Raw genomic sequence first — 6,776 nt, 5'->3', positions numbered from 1 at the left:
AAACCTGTACCAGTGCTGTTACCCATATTAACCAATCAGAATGAGATATTTGTCTGGCTGTGATTCTAAACTTGCCAGGTTAGGCACATATCTCTGTTAGTCAACCGAAGTAGACCGGCAAGGGCCTCCATGAAGTCCTACCTTTTCAGATGCATGAACAATACAGTCACATAGAATCCTACCTCCTTTCAGTAACAATGGTCTCATGTGGTTTCATTTGTTGGACCCATATTGCTTTTTATTATAAATAGAAATGTTTCCAAGGGGACCTATACACTTTTTTGGAGCTTGGATATAATGCTTTTATTAGTAAGATTCCCCTGCACCCAGTTGCACTGTATATTAGTGGGTACAGGAAGATGCCCTAGTGCTATAGCTGACTGTATGTGGAATGCCCCTCCTACCCTCTATATTTCTATATCAGCATACCAAATACATTCTTACCATTCTTGCAGCACTAAAGTTTGCCACAGTCTTACCCTCCTCCAAAGAAGCTACAACAATTAATATGTAGGTGTGGAATGCTGAAGTTCAGTACTATGTTGTACTGAGAAAAAAGTGCCATTTATTAAGAAAGCCCTACTCTTATCAGATCCAAATTTCAGACATTTTTAAGCTGCTATACTTTTTATTGGTGTATAAAGAAGCACAACATATTTTTGGACCAAAATCCCTTTCTCAAGTGATAACAACATAGTAGTTATAGTGCACATTTATAAGCACTGCAAGAGATGATGGTGATATAAACAATAACAATAAGACTTGTCTCATCCTACCATTTTAACTAGCAGAAGACCAATTCTTTTTAAGTAAAAGTGCAACCTTAGAGGCCCTATTAAATCCAGTCTTGAGTATATTGTCAAAAAATTCCAAAAAGACAGAAATCCAAACTATTTAATTGAGAATAATCTTTTTGTTCCAAAGGCTCCGTTATCAACTAAACTTAATTCTACAGAACAGCAAAGTAATCATGGCTTCAGTAAGTTTGCTTAAAGGGAAATTTACACTGAAATAATTATGGTTAAGGATTTAAAATGAAGGTCGATTATTCTGCTAGTTATGTTTTTCCTTTATCTCTTTAAATCAGGGATCCCCAACCTTTAGAACCCGTGAGCAACATTCAGAAGTTAAAGGAGATGGGGAGCAACACTAGCATGAAAAATGTTCTTGGAGTGCCAAATACAGGCTGTGATTGGCCATTTAGTAGCCCCTATGTGGATTGTCAACCTACATTGAGGCTTTGTTTGGCAGTACACCTGGTTGTAATGCAGCCAAAACTTGCCTCCAAGCCTGGAATTAAAAATAAGCACCTGCTTTGAGGCCACTGGGAGCAACATCCAAGGGGTTGGAGAGCATCATGTTGCTCACGAGCTACTGGTTGGGGATCCCTGCTTTAAATGAATTGATAACTGTGCATGTGTCTCTCCTTTACACTATCACTATTAACATGAAATAGATTTAGAATTAAAAGCTGTATGTATTATTGTCTCACTTTAACAGTGCCTGATTTACCTTGACAAATATTTTTCTGTGCCATGCCTTTGTAGTAAGGGGTAATTGCCTGTATATCATATTATTACATATATAACTGCTAACCATATTTTGGTATATTTGTTAATAATTACTTACATGTTATCATATTATATAAGTAACAAAAAGCAATAATAATTCATGTTTTAATTATTATTAAAATAACCCTAAACTCTGCATATTTTATACAGTTATATTTGTTTTTATGTTTAGATGTATCGGGGGGGGAAATAAATAAATATGAATTCATAAATGATCCATATGGTTCAGCCTGGTTAATATGAGTGGATTCTGGTCTGCTATGAGAAAATCACATCCATTTGCATAACAAGACTCGGTCTGGTCACGCAGGAAAAGGTTTTAAGGGCTGATGACACTACACAACTTAACATATGGGAAGCCAATTGATGCTGGTGCGGACAGCAGTGTGGTGTGTGTAGTAGCTATGCTATTGAAGACATCCAGTACAGTCAGTTCCTTGCCAGCATAAATTGCTCTTCCATTTTTTGTTGCAAAAGTGTTTTCCCTGTTCACATGCAGCGTGTGCATATATGCATGCACCAAGTGGCTAGCATGTTCTGCTCATGTGCATAACCAAGGATATTGCATAGAATTGTGGCTCTAGGCTACTGTTGTAGATTAATGAGTTAGACTTACTTCCTAGGGAAACCAGGTTAGCGATTGGGTCAGACTTAATTCCCAGGGAATCCAGGTTAGAGATTGAGGTCGAAGGCAGTAGCCTTACATATTGACACCACCAAAGAATTGAGAGGTGACATCTACTTTAATTATTTAATCTCAAACATCTGATTAGGCATTGCAAAGTACATGGTACAATGGAAGAAACTTCAGTCAAAGGGGTGCACCCTCACTGGTCAGACAACAAATCTGTGGAGCACATAGCACACACACACACCTAGGCAGACAAAGGCAAACTCAATTTCCTTAATAGTGGACTATAGTAACTATGTTTAATAAAACAAGATCATACATAACTAACTCTAAATTGTGAAAGAACTTTAATTATTGCTAGGAAAAACATTGTCATGAACCTTCCGGCTTCATTTTTCCAGTACATTATACTCACTAATACTTAGACATTAGCAACAATCAAGTGCCGGCACTGATAGGGGGGAATTTACTAAAACTCAAACTTATCTCATTTTTTTATTACCGTAAAACAAATTCAACCTAATTCCAATCCACAAATTTAACTCAGTTATCAAGTCAGTGCGGGAAAAGTCTCGACAGAAGTGTGTGACAATTTAAATTTTTCGAGTCTGACGGCCTGAATTTTTCAAGCTGTCGCCAAAAAACCCCAACTTTTTCGGATTATCGTACAAAAACCAGCACAGATCACAATGTCAAGAAACATCTTCAGGGACACTGACTTTTATATAACCTCGACAGGTTTTAGCTGAGTAGAGTATTTTCGGATTTTTAGCAGCTTTGGGGTATAATAAATCTCTAAGTGTCAGACTGGGACACCAGAGGCCCACCCAAAAGCCTTAGACCAGGGTCCCACCAATTAATCTTAGACCAGGGGCCCACTCTTAGTACTATTTTTCTTCCTCTCCTCACTCAACCTCTTTTCTCCTAGTCTCTTTTCTTTACATACTATACTTTTTCATCTATTTGGCCTTTGTTCTCACAGAAATAGGGAATGGCCATTAAATAGGCCAAATGTTTAGTTGAAATTGAAATTATCCAATTACTGAAGACAGATGCTGGCTTCCATTAGTAAACAGATTTGTTCATCGGATTTTTTGTGTGGAACCTGTGGATCAGAATGCTTGGTAAATGGTGTTGTGGAAGCAAAAGTTCTGTTAAATGTCATTACTTTGTTGGTCAGCAGGCCAATGCTTTTCATAATTGGAACAGCAGCTAGTCCAGAAAGCTTTTGGTGGATGTAATGGGAGTGGGACTAGAGTAACCTCAATGCAGATCTTAACACGGTAACAAGCGATGGACATAAAGTCATACTGACACCTTCCTATGAAAATTGATAGAAATAAGTCAGAATTACTGAAAAATAATTATGGATCAAATACATGAATATACTTTCTCCTCAACAGTAACATGGTTTACACATCCGGGAACACAAAGAGCTGGCAGCCAGAAATCCACTTACACCTAACTCTGCCTACAGCTGGACAGCATAGGGGTGACCTGCCAGCAAAGGTGGGTAATCTAGTTGAAAAATATCAAATAGAGTTGGGGGACAGATAAGGAAGCTATAAGGTGTCATAGAATTTGTTGTATATTACAGTTGAGATCTAGCCAAACAAAGTGTGTAGGCCTGACCCAGATTCTATAGGGCTTATTTACTAACACAAGCCCAAGTGAAAAATGCTAGAATGGATGCATAACTAAGCACACATTCACAAAGGTACTTACGCATCTACATTCTTCTAACCATGGGTAACAATGCACTCTTTAGTCTGTGCAGTAGTGATGTGCTGGTTGACCCAAAACCTGAAGTGACCCAAGAGTTGACCACGGTTGGGGTTTTTTTTTTTTTTTGAGTTAAGGTCAGGTGCAAATTAAGATTTGGGTGCAGCTTAAGGTTTTTCCTGACCTACACATCACAAGTGCATGGCTTAGAGGGAACGATGATGGACACTAAAGGACTCTGGAACTACCACCAACCTGAACCTGAAAGTAATTACAGGCGTCTCCTGCTAAGGTCCATGGATGCAACTTGTGCCAAATCAATTAATGCCGATAATGACAGTACATGCATGGCTGCGAATTAAGTGGTGCTATCCTCAAAATGGAATTGTGCACCACAACTTGCACACACACAAGAGGGCCCTACTTAGTGTCCATATAATAGCACAAATTACAGCAGATGCTACTTAGCAGGTACCTTAGTTATGCTGGGGTTTTTGGAAAAACATTACTGAGAGTAAAACATTGATTTGCATCTGATTAGTGCACTTTGCACTTGCTTTGTAAATGAGCACAGCACCAAATGTACTTTCAAACAACTGTGTAAAGGTCTTTACTGATGTGTTCTATACTTTCAGCTGACTATACTACTACCAATAGTGTTCTGCTTTACCACTAAATGTACACCGCCATGGCTTACTCATCAAACATGATGCATATTATTTTCCCCAGGATGTCACAAGGTTTAGCTCCATTTTATTAGAAGCTGTGTGTGTTGTAAAAGACAAAATGTGATGAATACTAGCTCATGAAATGTTAGGTGCGGCCTGTTTACTATTCACTGATACTGCCATGTTAATTTATTCTTATCGTACATTTCACTCTGTCACAGCTAAAATTAACAACATTTCTTGAACTCACCAGTTTTCTAAATCCTCTCTATGCCCCCCCCCTGTACCCTTACCTCCATTCTGGCTTCTATGTTTTAGCCCTTATTCCCTTTTGAAGGGGTTGTTCACCTTTGAGTTAACTCTCAATATGATGTAGAGCAGGAGTGCTCATAATTTACTAATGAGAGGTCTACTGCTGGAGATGTTGTCCTATTATGATCTACATCTATAAAAGCATTGTTAGCATTCTATTCCATGGAAAATATTACTTAAATATTGATTTATGAGAAAATTTATATTGCTATGTTTAACAAACAACTATTTCTTAAGTGACATAAACATAATAAATATCTGAATGAAAAGCATGAAATAGGAGGGTGGTATAGACAAGCTGTTTGTTGACAGTGTCTTGAGATCTACTAATCGCCAGCTAAAGGTCTACTGGTAGATCCCAATCTACCTTTTGGGCACCCCTGATGTAGAGATTGATATTTGCAATTGGTTCATTTTTGCAATTGGTTCATTTTTAATTATTTGTGGTTTTAGAGTTATTTAGCTTTTTATTCAGCAGAATAAAATGGTACAAATTACCCTAGCAGCCATGCATTTGAATAAGAGTCTGGAATATGAATAGGAAAGGGCCTTAATCATAAAAAATAACAATAAAAATACATTTGTAGCTTTACAGGGCATTTGTTTTTAGATGAAGTCAATGACCTCCATTTGAAAGTTGGAAAAATAACTAGGCAAATAATTAAAAAATCATAAAAAAATAAATAATGAAGACCAAACGAAAAGTTTCTTAGAATTGGCCATTCTGTAACATATTAAAAGTTAAACTTAAAGGTGAACCACCCTTCTTACCTAAATGCAATGGAAAATGGGGCTGGCATACAATATTGACTAACTTATTTTGAAATAGATTGCCAGGAAATAGATTCAGCTCTTTGAACTTACTGTGGATGTTTGTATTACAAAAAGATTGCATGAATTAAAAATAATGTACTATCACTATATAATAATTCTATCTTACAGTATATAAAATATTTCTCACAACATGGTGTCCAAACTGTGGTGATCAGTAAAAGGGTCATGGGTAGGGTTGCTAGGCCTAACAACTTGGGGAATAAGCCCAGATGTCTCTTGCCCATTACGCATTTGAAAATGAAGTGTGTTTCTTTTGGAAGACGCTGGACACATCTGTCAATGAGATTCCATTTGGTTTCCACATTTTAAAAATTATTATGAAAAGAGTGAGTAAATTTATACTTACAGTAACCTACTTTTCCCTTAGTCCCTTCGGCAGCACAATTATTCCATCGTCCCTACTATGAAGACAATAAAAGGGTTAATTTAAACCACAACCATAAATAGCAGCTACCAGTTACCCTTGTCAGTGTTTTCTTTCAATAACCCACAACAATGCTCAATAATTTTTTAATAGGGAGATAAAATAATTTGGTAAGTATAAATTTACCCATTCCCTTATGTCCCATACAACAGCACAATAAGAATTAGCAAGCAATATGGGTGGGAGTCTTCAAAGAGCTTTCTGCAACATTTTACTGCCGTAGGAAGCTCCCTGAAAGGCTGAGATGTCTACCCTGTAATGCTAGATGAAGGTGTTAGGACTGCTCCAGGTAGCAGCCCTGCATATCTGATCCATAGATACATCTACAGCTTCAGCCAAAGACCAAGAAACTTAGAAACTAGTTAAGTGGGTTTTCACCTTAAAGGGTGAAATAAGGTCATCTTTGATCTTAAACATCTGAATGGTCTCCTTAATTCAACGGGCTAAATATGGTTTGTAAGCTTTTATTCCCTTGTTTCTGCTGAGATGTCTACCGTGTAATGCTGAATGAATGTGTTTGGACTCTCCAAGTAGCAGCCCTGCATATCTGATCCATAGATACTGTACATTTGCATCTAGTACAGCCCAAGACCTAGAAACTTAGAAAGTAGTTA

The sequence above is a fragment of the Xenopus laevis genome, chromosome 5L (genome assembly GCF_017654675.1).
Source record: "Xenopus laevis strain J_2021 chromosome 5L, Xenopus_laevis_v10.1, whole genome shotgun sequence".
Classification (NCBI taxonomy): Eukaryota; Metazoa; Chordata; class Amphibia; order Anura; family Pipidae; genus Xenopus; species Xenopus laevis.
The sequence above is the reverse complement of the archived record's forward strand: the minus strand, read 5'-3'. Positions refer to the sequence as shown.